The sequence below is a fragment of the Schistocerca piceifrons genome, chromosome 11 (assembly GCF_021461385.2).
Source record: "Schistocerca piceifrons isolate TAMUIC-IGC-003096 chromosome 11, iqSchPice1.1, whole genome shotgun sequence".
NCBI classification, from domain to species: domain Eukaryota; kingdom Metazoa; phylum Arthropoda; class Insecta; order Orthoptera; family Acrididae; genus Schistocerca; species Schistocerca piceifrons.
This window is the reverse complement of record NC_060148.1, coordinates 81862792-81875549: the sequence shown is the minus strand read 5'-3', so window position 1 is coordinate 81875549 and position 12758 is coordinate 81862792. Positions and strand designations below refer to the sequence as shown.

The window sequence follows — 12758 nt, the reverse complement described above, 5'->3', positions numbered from 1 at the left end:
ATAAATTCTCGGAAACTAGAAATTCAAAGAAGTTATCAATAACGCTAAATGCTTATCGACTAATCTGTGATTCCAGCACCATATAATAATCCTTCTTCTTCCTCACAGGCCTCGCTTTGCGCTTTTTGCAGCAGCGCTTTCTGAGCTTTCCGACCTTCCTTCGATTCCAATGAACTACGTCGATTCTGTCATCTCATACGCTAGTTATCCATTTGTTCGGCGTAGTTGAAGCTTTGCGTGCCTACTACAATTCCTGCCTCGTTCATGACCATCTTAAGGGCCGAATTTCCTTCATTGAATAAGCCAGCTGCTAAAAACGGTGCCAATTTAACAACTTATAGTCCGGAGTGCATGTGTTTAGGAGCTAATCGCCAAATAGTGCAACTAAAACTTTCATTCGCATTTTGTGTGTGGTTACCGAAACATCTCTGTAGTAATTCATCTTTTGATAAATCGTCATAGCCGGCCGGGGTGGCCGAGCGGTTCTAGGCGCTACAGTCTGGAACCGGGCGACCGCTACGGTCGCAGGTTCGAATCCTGCCTCGGGCATGGATGTGTGTGATGTCCTTAGGTTAGCTAGGTTTAAGTAGTCCTAAGCTCTAGGGGACTGATGACCTTAGAAGTTAAGTCCCATAGTGCTGAGAGCCATTTGAACCAAATCGTCATATACTGGAAGAATTTCCATCTGCACTTGGTTCTATGCTCATAAAATCTAAACGAATGCGAATTTCGCTTTGAAATTTTTGACAGTGCATTCTTGGATAATTAAGCTAACGATTTATACAGTAAAAAATCGGATTTTTTTTTAACTCCCTAATATCATTTCACCACTTAAAGGGACGGGAGCTACCTTTTGTAGCTACACGATCAGCCTGCAGGTGGACACCGCAGTTGTTCTACTGTGGACTCTCCCCGTGCTACGCTGCGCTGCCCTGACCACAGAATATATCGTAGCCAGCGCCGGTGCAAGTTATGTCGCGGCCACGCCCCACAGCGCAATGCCGCCGCCGTATTTACATATGTGTTTGTGTGTTGTGGCGACCTTGGCACCTGCCGGGTAGGTGGCGACCTTGCCAGGACTGCAGACGGACCTCCCTGGAGAAACCGCCGCGGAGGAGAGAGAAAGCTGGGAGCGATTTGCTGCCCGATGGGCGGTTACGGCAGGGAGGAGCCATATAACTGAGCTGCAACGGACCCCGCGTCACGCACCACCGGCTGTGGGCCCCGCACTGCACGAGCTGGTGGGACAGCGCGTTAACAGCAGTTTGTGGCCCAACCGCGAGTCGAACCCGCTCTACAAAGCTCCGGAGCATACTTCATTAATTTTCTGCCTCTAGATAAGGAGATTGGACAGAAAAATTCGACGCATACAAGAGACACGACGCTATCACCGTGTAACGCCGGGCGGTGTGGCCGAGCGGTTCTAGGCGCTTCAGTCTGGAACGGCGCGACCGCTACGGTCGCAGGTTCGAATCCAGCCTCGGGCATGGATGTGTGTGATGTCCTTAGGTTAGTTAGGTTAGGGGACTGATGACCTCAGAAGTTAAGTCCCATAGTGCTCACAGCCATTTGAACCATTTTGAACAAAGAAGAGATGCAGACGATAAACGGGTATTCATTGGACAGATATATTATACTAGAACTGACATGTGATTACATTTTCACGCAATTTGGGTGCATAGATCCTGAGAAATCAGTACCCAGAACCACCACCTCTCGCCGTAATAACGGCCTTGATACGCCTGGGCATTGAGTCAAACAGAGCGTGGGTGGCGTGTACAGGTACAGCTGCCCACGCAGCTTCAACACGATACCACAGTTGATCAAGAGTAGTGACTGGCGTATTGTGACGAGCCAGTTGCTCGGCCACCATTGACCAGACGTTTTCAATTGGTGAGAGATCTGGAGAATGTGCTGGCCAGGGCAGCAGTCGAACATTTTCTGTATCCAGAAAGGCCCGTACAGGACCTGCAACATGCGCTTATGCATTATCCTGCTGAAATGTAGGGTTTCGCAGTGATCGAATCAAGGGTAGAGCCACGGGTCGTAACACATCTGAAATGTAACGTCCAGTGTTCAAAGTGCCGTCAATGCGAACGAGAGGTGACCGAGACGTGTAACCGATGGCACCCCATACCATCACGCCGGGTGATACGCCAGTATGGCGATGACGAATACACGCTTCCAATGTGCGTTCACCGCGATGTCGCCAAACACGGATGCGACCCTCGTCATGCTGTAAACAGAACCAGGATTCATCCGAGAAAATGACGTTTTGCCATTCGTGCACCCAGGTTCGTCGTCGAGTACACCATCGCAGGCGCTCCTGTCTGTGATGCAGCGTCAAAGGTAACCGCATCCACGGTCCCCGAGCTGATAGTCCATGCGGCTGCAAACGTCGTCGAACTGTTGGTGCAGATGGTTGTTGTCTTGCAAACGTCCCCATCTGTTGACTCATGGATCGAGACATGGCTGCACGATCCGTTATAGTCATGCGCACTAAATGCCTGTCATCTCGACTGCTAGTGATACGAGGCCGTTGGGATCCAGTACAGCGTTCCATATTACCCTCCCAAACCCACCGATTCCATATTCTGCTAACAGTCATTGAATCTCGACCAACGCGATCAGCAATGTAGCGATAAGATAAACCCAATCGCGATAGGCTACAATCCGACCTTTATCAAAATCGGAAACGTGATGGTACGCATTTCTCCTCCTTACACGAGTCATCACAACAACGTTTCACCAGGCAACGCCGGTCAACTGCTGTTTGTGTATGAGAAATCCGTTGTAAACTTTCCTCGTGTCAGCACGTTGTAGGTGTCGCCACCGGCGCCAACCTTGTGTGAATGCTCTGACAAGCTAATCATTTGCATATCACAGCGTCTTCTTCCAGTCGGTTACATTTCGCGTCTGTAGCACGTCATCCTCGTGGTGTAGCAATTTTAATGGCCAGTAATATATATATATGTATATATGTATATATACTCCTGGAAATTGAAGTAACACCGTGAATTCATTGTCCCAGGAAGGGGGAGATCTTGCTGGCCAGGGTAGTTGACTTACACCTTCTAGAGCACGTTGGGTGGCACGGGATACATGCGGACGTGCATTGTCCTGTTGGAACAGCAAGTTCCCTTGCCGGTCTAGGAATGGTAGAACGATGGGTTCGATGACGGTTTGGATGTACCGTGCACTATTCAGTGTCCCCTCGACGATCACCAGTGGTGTACGGCCAGTGTAGGAGATCGCTCCCCACACCATGATGCCGAGTGTTGGCCCTGTGTGCCTCGGTCGTATGCAGTCCTGATTGTGGCGCTCACCTGCACGGCGCCAAACACGCATACGACCATCATTGGCACCAAGGCAGAAGCGACTCTCATCGCTGAAGACGACACGTCTCCATTCGTCCCTCCATTCACGCCTGTCGCGACACCACTGGAGGCGGGCTGCACGATGTTGGGGCGTGAGCGGAAGACGGCCTAACCGTGTGCGGGACCGTAGCCCAGCTTCATGGAGACGGTTGCGAATGGTCCTCGCCGATACCCCAGGAGCAACAGTGTCCCTAATTTGCTGGGAAGTGGCGGTGCGGTCCCCTACGGCACTGCGTAGGATCCTACGGTCTTGGCGTGCATCCGTGCGTCGCTGCGGTCCGGTCCCAGGTCGACGGGCACGTGCACCTTCCGCCGACCACTGGCGACAACATCGATGTACTGTGGAGACGTCACGCCCCACGTGTTGAGCAATTCGGCGGTACGTCCACCCGGCCTCCCGCATGCCCACTATACGCCCTCGCTCAAAGTCCGTCAACTGCACATACGGTTCACGTCCACGCTGTCACGGCATGCTACCAGTGTTAAAGACTGCGATGGAGCTCCGTATGCCACGGCAAACTGGCTGACACTGACGGCGGCGGTGCACAAATGCTGCGCAGCTAGCGCCATTCGACGGCCAACACCGCGGTTCCTGGTGTGTCCGCTGTGCCGTGCGTGTGATCATTGCTTGTACACCCCTCTCGCAGTGTCCGGAGCAAGTATGGTGGGTCTGACACACCGGTGTCAACGTGTTCTTTTTTCCATTTCCAGGAGTATATATATATATATATATAAGGCTCACCGACCATTTGACCATCTTCTTCTGTGCGGATGCACAAACAGTGCCCGAATTCTTACGGGAATCGGCGGTAAAGCCGACACGCCAGTAATAAGTATGATGGGCAGGGTCGCTATGAATATAGTGCGGGACAATAAGTTGCGAATGTGGGTCTCTCGGGAGTCGTGTCAGAGATAAGTCCCTCTAGTCGCACTATTCTCTGTCTCCTCGTTGGCTCAGATGGACAAGGTGTCTGCCATGTAAGCAGGAGATCCCGGGTTCGAGTACCGGTCGGGGCACACATTTTCAACCGTCTCCATTGACTTAATCAACGCCTCTGTGCAGCTAAGGGTATTCTTTTCATTGTAATTTTCTACGAATTCCTTTCCTCTCGGATTCTGCGCGGAACCTCCTCATTCCTTACCTTATCAGTCCACCTAATTTTCAAAATTCATCTGTAGCACCACATCTCAAACACTTCTATTCTCTTCTCTTCTGGTTTTCCAACAGTCCGTGTTTCACTACCATACAATGCGCTGCTCCAAACGTACATTCTCAGAAATTACTTCCTCAAATTAAGGCCTTTGTTTGATACTAGTAGACTTCTCTTGACCAGGAATGCCCTTTTTGCCAGTGCTAGTCTGCTTTTGATGTCCTCCTTGCTCCATTCATCACAGGTTATTTTGCTGTGTAGGTAGCAGAATTCCTTAACTTCATCTATTTCTTGACAGTCAATCCTGATGTTAAGTTTCTCGGTGTTATCATTTCCCGTACTCATTTCGTCTTTCTTCGATTTACTTACTGTACTCATCAGACTGTTCATTCCATTCAGCACAGTGAAAGTAAAACTATCTTCTACTACAATTTCTAAAGAACAACTTCAAATGTTTAGCAAAAATTGTGAAAAGAATATAATACAAAAGCAAAATATCGGTACTCGATATTGCCATTTTGATATCGCTATATCGATAATTGCCGAAAAAATACCGGCATATCGGTATATCAATATTTTATCAACAGCGCTACAGAGAACCACCAAATTCATTTCCCTAATGCTTAAGGTTTATCAAGGTCCAGTCCGCCCCCGGTAGCTGAATGATAGCTGGCACGGTAGCTCAGCGTGTTCGGTCAGAGGGTTAGCTACCCTCTGTAACAAAAAAACTGAGTGAATGGATCAACAAAGAACCTGAACGAGTGTCATCGGACATCCTGCCCGAACAAATTCAACGAACAATATATAGAACAAAGTGAAATTAAAAAAAAAAAAAAGGTGAGCGTGACGGATTCCTCTGGGCACGGCTTCGATTCCCGGCTAGGTCTGGGAATTTTCTCCGCCCAGGGATTGGGTGTTGTACTGTGCTCATCATCATCCTAACATCCTCATCGACAGCAGGTCGCCGAAGTGGCGTCAAATTAAAAGACCGGCACCCGGCGAACGGTCTGCCCGACGGGGGGCCCCAGCCATACAATTAAACTAAATACATAAATAAATCAAGGTCCAGTCGTTAGTATGTTAGGGTGCACAGTGGGGCCGTGGAAAACAAAAGCAGAAGAAAACGATATTAACGGAAGTTGGATTGAAATTATGATAAATTTTTTGCTTCAGTACTACGTTCAGATACCAACAACTCCAGCCCTTACGCGCCACGAGCTCAGTAACACCCGTCGGCTCATCTGCGACATGTCAGGCAGCCGAGTAGTGTCGTGACAAAACGACTGGCACGTGGTTACGTATAAACAGGTGGACTTGCTGAGCTTGTTCAAATTGCAATGACACGAATACCCCTAGCTGCAAACAAGCGTTGATATAAGTCAACGGGGGCAGTTGAAAATGTGTGCCCCGACCGGGAATCGAACACGGGATCTCCTGCTTACATGGCAGACACTCTATCCATCTGAGCCGCCGAGGACATAGAGGATAGTGCGACTGCAGGGACTTACCTCTGACACGCCTCCCGCGAGACCCACATTCGCAACTTATTGTCCCGCACGATATTCACAGAGCCCCTGCCCATCATACTCATTACTGGCGACTTTACCGCCGATTTCCTTAAGAGTTCGGGCACTGTTTGAGCACCCTCACAGAAGAAGATGGTCAAATGGCCGGTGAGCCTTACTATATACGACTATATACAGGGTGTTACAAAAAGGTACGGCCAAACTTTCAGGAAACATTCCTCACACACAAAGAAAGAAAATATGTTATGTGGACATGTGTCCGCAAACGCCTACTTTCCATGTTAGAGCTCATTTTAGTTTCATCAGTATGTACTGTACTTCCTCGATTCACCGCCAGTTGGCCCAATTGAAGGAAGGTAATGTTGACTTCGGTGCTTGTGTTGACATGCGACTCATTGCTCTACAGTACTAGCATCAAGCACATCAGTTTGGCAGGCATTGTTGCTGATGTTTTGATTGGTCCCCATGTTCTTCCACCTACGCTCGATGGAGCACGTTATCCATACGGGATGGTCTACCTGTGCTGCTAGAACATGTGCCTTTACAAGTACGGCACAACATGTGGTTCATGCACGATGAAGCTCCCGCACATTTCAGTCGAAGTGTTCGTACGCTTCTCAACAACAGATTCGGTGACCGATGGATTGGTAGAGGCGGACCAATTCCGTGGCCTCCACGCTCTCCTGACCTCAACCCTCTTGACTTTCATTTATGGGGGCCTTTGAAAGCTCTTGTCTACGCAACCCCGGTACCAAATGTAGAGACTCTTCGTGCTCGTATTGTGGACGGCTGTGATACAATACGCCATTCTCCAGGGCTGCATCAGCGCGTCATGGATTCCCTGCGACGGAGGGTGGATGCACGTATCCTCGCTAACGGAGGGCATTTTGAACATTTCCTGTAACAAAGTGTTTGAAGTCACGCTGGTTCGTTCTGTTGCTGTGTATTTCCATTCCATGGTTAATGTGATTTGAAGAGAAGTAATAAAAAGAGCTATAACATGCAATGTAAGTGTTTCCACAAACATGTCCACATAAGATATTTTCTTTATTTGTGTGTGAGGAATGTTTCGTGAAAGTTTGGCCTTACCTTCTTGTAACACCCTGTACGAAGATGGTATCTGTTCTTTCCATCTTCATATACAGGCTGCTTCATTGATCGTGACCGGGCCAAATATCTCACGAAACAAGCGTCAAACGAAAAAACTACAAAGAACGAAACTTGTCTAGCTTGAAGGGGGAAACCAGATGGCGTTATGGTTGGCTCGCTAAAAGGCGCTGCCATTGGTCAAACGGATATCAACTGCGTTTTTTTAAATAAGAACCCCCATTTTTAGTACATATTCGTATAGTAAGTAAAGAAATATGAATGTTTTAGTTGGACCACTTTTTTTCGCTTTGTGATAGATAGCGCTGTAATAGTCACAAACATATGGTTCACAATTTTAGACGAACAGCTGGTAACATGTAGGTTTATTAAATTAAAATACAGAACCTAGGTACGTTTGAACATTTTATATCGGTTGTTCCAATATGATACATGTACCTTTGTGAACTTACCATTTCTGAGAACGCATGCTGGTACAGCGTGATTACCTGTAAATACCACATTAATGCAACAAATGCTCAAAATGATGTCCGTCAACATCAATGCATTTGGCAATACGTGTAACGACATTCCTCTCAACAGCGAGTAGTTCTCCTTCCGTTGTTCGCACATGCATTGACAATGAGCTGACACATGTTGTTAGGCGTTGTCGGTGGATCACGATAGCAAATATCCTTCAACTTTCCCCACAGAAAGAAATCCGGCGACGTCAGATCCGGTGAACGTGCGGGCCACGGTATGGTGCTTCGATGACCAATCCATCTGTCATGAAATATGCTATTCAATACCGCTTCAACCGCACGCAAGCGATGTGCCGGACATCCATGCCGCACCATACATTAACCCGCCAAGGTCGCTGATGTTCCACTTGTCGCAGCCACCGTGGATTTTCCGTTGCCCAATAGTGCATATTTTGGTTTTCGTTACCGGTGTTGGTGGGTGACGTATCGTCGCTAATTGGAACGCTTGCAAAAAATCTGTCATCGTCCCGTAATTTCTCTTGTGCCCAGTGGCAGAACTGTACACGTCGTTCAAACTCGTCGCCATGCAATTGCTGGTGCATAGAAATATGGTACGGGTGCAGTCGATGTTGATGTAGCGTTTTTGAGATCCGATTCTCGCGCAATTTGTCTGCTACTGATGTGCGGATTAGCCGCGACAGCAGCTAAAACACCTACTTGGGCATCATCATTTGTTGCAGGTCGTGGGTTGACGTTTCACATGTGGCTGAACACTTCCTGTTTCCTTAAATAACGTAACTATCCGGCGAACGGTCCGGACACTTGGATGATGTCGTCCAGGATACCGAGCAGCATACATAGCACACGCCCGTTGGGCATTATGATCACAATAGCCATACATCAACACGATATCGACCTTTTCCGCAATTGGTAAACGGTCCATTTTAACACGAAGCAAATACCGTCCGCACTGGCGGAATGTTACGTGATACCACGTACTTATGCGTTTGTGACTAGTACAGCGCCATCTATCACAAAGCGAAAAAAGTGGTCCAACTAAACATTCATATTTCTTTACGCACTACACGAATATGTAATAAAAAATGGGGGTTCCTATTTGGAAAAAAAAAAATCGCAGTTGATATCCGTTTGACCTATGGCAGCGCCATCTAGCGGGCCAACCATAGCGCCATCTGGTTTCCCCCTTTTAAGCTAGACGAGTTTCGTTCTTTGTAGTTTTTTCGTTTGACGCTTATTTCGTGAGATATTTGGGCCGGTCACGATTAATGGACCACCCTGTATATAGAGCTTATTCAAGTTTGACACTGCTACCTCAATCTTCGTAGCCTCTGTTTACTACTCCAGCGCCGGAAAACGAAAGGCTAGGCACAGTAGTATCCCCAGGATCGCGGTCAAGTGCCCATAAAACAAAAAGCAGCAAAGTGTCAAGGGTGTAGGATAATTACAAGACGGCAGTAAAGCAGCTGTTTATCAGTGCCGTGCCGACTTGGCTATAACAAAAGGGGAGGCAGAGAGAGAGAAAGTAGAGCTGTTGAGAGTAGAGTGCAGTGTTTAGGGACTCGGGGCACACTCTGTGCGGGGTGGGCGGTTTCTCTGTCCCAGAACCCACGCCAGCTCGTGGGCGCCGTAAGCACTGCGTTTCACTGCCGGGGGAATCCGGGCCTCGGATAACTCGCTCACTCAAGACAGACGCCGAAGCCCTCGCGATGGTCTACTATACAGTCTGCTCTGGCGGAGGAAGTTTCTGCCACAGCGAAGTGAGTACGGCTGTTTTGCACACTGTTGACCCCCCCCCCCCCCTCCCCTATCCGCACAACTTCACAAGCACCATCACTCATTAGATTTCGTAATCGTGAGACATGGAGCGTGGCACCGTGACGAGATCTGATGTATAGAAAGACAAACACCGCCTAGGCAACTTTTTTATTTTCTTGGACAGACGGTTTCCACTAACTTTCCAGAATCAGATTTTCACTCTGCAGCAGAGTGTGCGTTGATATGAAACTTCCTGGCAGATTAAAACTGTGTATCGGACCGAGACTCGAACTCGGGACCTTTGCCTTTCGCGGGCAAGTGCTCTACCAACTGAGCTACCCAAGCACGACTCACGCCCGGTCCTCACAGCTTTACTTCTGCCAGTATCTCGTCTCCTACCTTCCAAACTTTACATAAGCTCTCCTGTGAACCTTGCAGAACTAGCACTGCTGAAAGAAAGGAAGTTTCATATCAGCGCACACTCCGCTGCAGAGTGAAAATCTCATTCTGGAAACATCCCCCAGGCTGTGGCTAAGCCATGTCTCCGCAGTATCCTTTCTTTCAGGAGTGCTAGTTCTGCAAGGTTCGCAGGAGAGCTTCTGTAAAGTTTGGAAGGTAGGAGACGAGGTACTGGCAGAAGTGAAGCTGTGAGTACCGGGCGTGAGTCGTGCTTCGGTAGCTCAAATGGTAGAGCACTTGCCCGCGAAAGGCAAAGGTCCCGAGTTCGAGTCTCGGTCGGGCACACACTTTTAATGTGCCAGGAAGTTTCGGTTTCCAACTTTATTTATGTCATCCTCAGATTCATTAAAACGGGATACTATAGCATAAATACAGTCAAAAGCGACATAAAAATACACACAGTGGCAGTTTGCAGAATAAAAATAACAATTCCTCGCTCCCATGTGTACGGTCCAGTCACATTAACGGTACCACCGCCTACGTTCTGCGACAACGTGCAGTAACCATTAACAGATGACTGCTGGCGGCGCTAGCAGTGTATCTACATCTACATGGATACTCTGCAGATCACATTTAACAGCCTGGCACAGTGTTCACAGCCGGCCGCTGTGACCGAGCGGTTCTAGGCACTTCAGTCCGGAACCGCACTGCTGCTACGGTCGCAAGTTCGAATCCTGCCTCAGGCTTGGATGTGTGTGTTGTCCTTAGGTTACTTAGGTTTAAGTAGTTCTGAGTTCTAGGGGACTGATGACCTCAGCAGTCCCATAGTGCTCAGAGCCATTTGAGCCATTTGAGTAGGGATGTTATTGCCTATCGTACCTTTCAGATTGGAGACGTATATAACAGACTCATGGGTAAATCCTACTTTACAGCTACAATGACACTGGTATTAAGGACCAGGAATCAACGTAAAATTAATGAACAGGGAGGAGCGTGTACACTATGTGATCAAAAGTATCCGGACACCCCCAGAAACATATGTTTTTCGTATTAGGTGCATTGTGCTGCCACCTACTGCCAGGTACTCCATATCAGCCACATCAGTAGTCATTAGACATCGTGAGAGAGCAGAATGGGAAGCTCCTTAGAACTCACGGACTTCGAACGTAGTCAGGTGATTGGGTGTCACTTGTGTTACGTCTGTACGCGAGATTTCCACACTCCTAAACATCCCTAGGTCCACTGTTTCCGGTGTGATAGTCAAGTGGAAACGTGAAGGGAGACGTACAGCACAAAAGCGTACAGGCCGATCTCGTCTGTTGACTGACAGAGACCGCCGACAGTTGAAGAGCGTCGTAATGTGTAATAGGCAGACGTCTATACAGACCATCACACAGGAATTCCAGACTGCATCAGGGTCCACTGCAAGTACTATGACAGTTAGGCGGGAGGTGAGAAAACTTGGATTTCACGGTCGAGCGGCTGCTCATAGGCCACACATCACGCCAGGAAATAGCAAACGACGGCTCGCTTGGTGTAAGGAGCGTAAATACTGGACGATTGAACAGTGGAAAAACATTCTGTAGAGTGCCGAATCACGGTACACAATGAGGCGATACGATGCCAGGGTGTGGGTATGGCGAATGCCCGGTATATGTCATCTGCCATTGTGTGTAGTGCCAACAGTAAAATTCGGAGGCGGTGGTGCTATGGTGTGGTCGTGTTTTTCATAGAGGGGGCTTGCACCCCTTGTTGTTTTGCGTGGCACCATCACAGCACAGGCTCACATTGATGTGTTAAGCACCTTCTTGCTTCCCCCTGTTGAAGAGCAATTCGGTGATAGCGATTGCATCTTTCAACACGATCGAGCACCTGTTCATAATGCACGGCCTGTGGCGGAGTGGTTACACAAGTCCTGACCTGAATCCTATAGAACACCTTTGGGATGTTTTGGAACGCCGACTTCGTTCCAGGCCTCACCTCAGTGCAGCACTCCGTGAAGAATGGGCTGCCATTCCCCAAGAAACCTTCCAGCACCTGACTGAACGTATGCCTGCGAGAGTGAAAGCTGTCATCAGGGCTAAGGGTGGGCGAACACCATATTGTATTCCAGTATTACCGACCGCGGGCGCCGCGAACTTGTTAGTCATTTTCAGCCAGGTGTCCGGATACTTTTGATCACGTAGTGCACTTGGCTGCAGCTGACTCTCGTCAGTCTCTCGTGCCTCATAACTGTTCTCTTCTCCCGTATTGGCACAGACCTCTGTTTAAATTCTGTCTTCCTATCTCCTCCTGTTTCTTAATCTCTTTGGCTTCTACAGTAGTTAACATGCATTCATGTATGTGTATCAGTCTTAATAACCTTTACTATTATTATTGCCATTATTATTAATGTGTAGTATTTTTTTCCTTATTATTATTACTGTCAGTTATTATTAAATTACACTCATCGTACGTCAGAATACATGCACAAATGGTTTCCGCCATTGGTAATCGCTCTTGTCTACATAAAATTATAACAGGAGTCTTTTCTAGACAAGAACCTTTACCAGTGGGCGAATAAATTTGTACATTTATTCTGACGTACGCTGAGTGTAATTCGGCTGCTGTATTGAGCCATAGCATGAGGTTTCTGGTTTTTATATGAATTTTTATACAGGGTGTTACAAAAAGGTACGGCCAAACTTTCAGGAAACATTCCTCACACACAAAGAAAGAAAATATGTTATGTGGACATGTGTCCGGAAACGCTTACTTTCCATGTTAGAGCTCATTTTATTACTTCTCTTCAAATCACATTAATCACGGAATGGAAACACACAGGAACAGAACGTACCAGCGTGACTTCAAACACTTTGTTACAGGAAATGTTCAAAATGTCCTCCGTTAGCGAGGATACGTGCATCCACCCTCCGTCGCATGGAATCCCTGATGCGCTGACGCAGCCCTGGAGAATGGCGT

General features: G+C 48.0%; 1 non-coding gene across 1 annotated transcript; it reads right to left on the bottom strand.

Moving 5' to 3' along the window:
• Positions 1-9668: 9668 nt before the first annotated feature.
• On the bottom strand, positions 9669-9743 carry Trnas-cga. The gene has a single exon. It is a non-coding gene; the product is annotated as a tRNA-Ser (tRNA).
• Positions 9744-12758: the final 3015 nt, after the last annotated feature.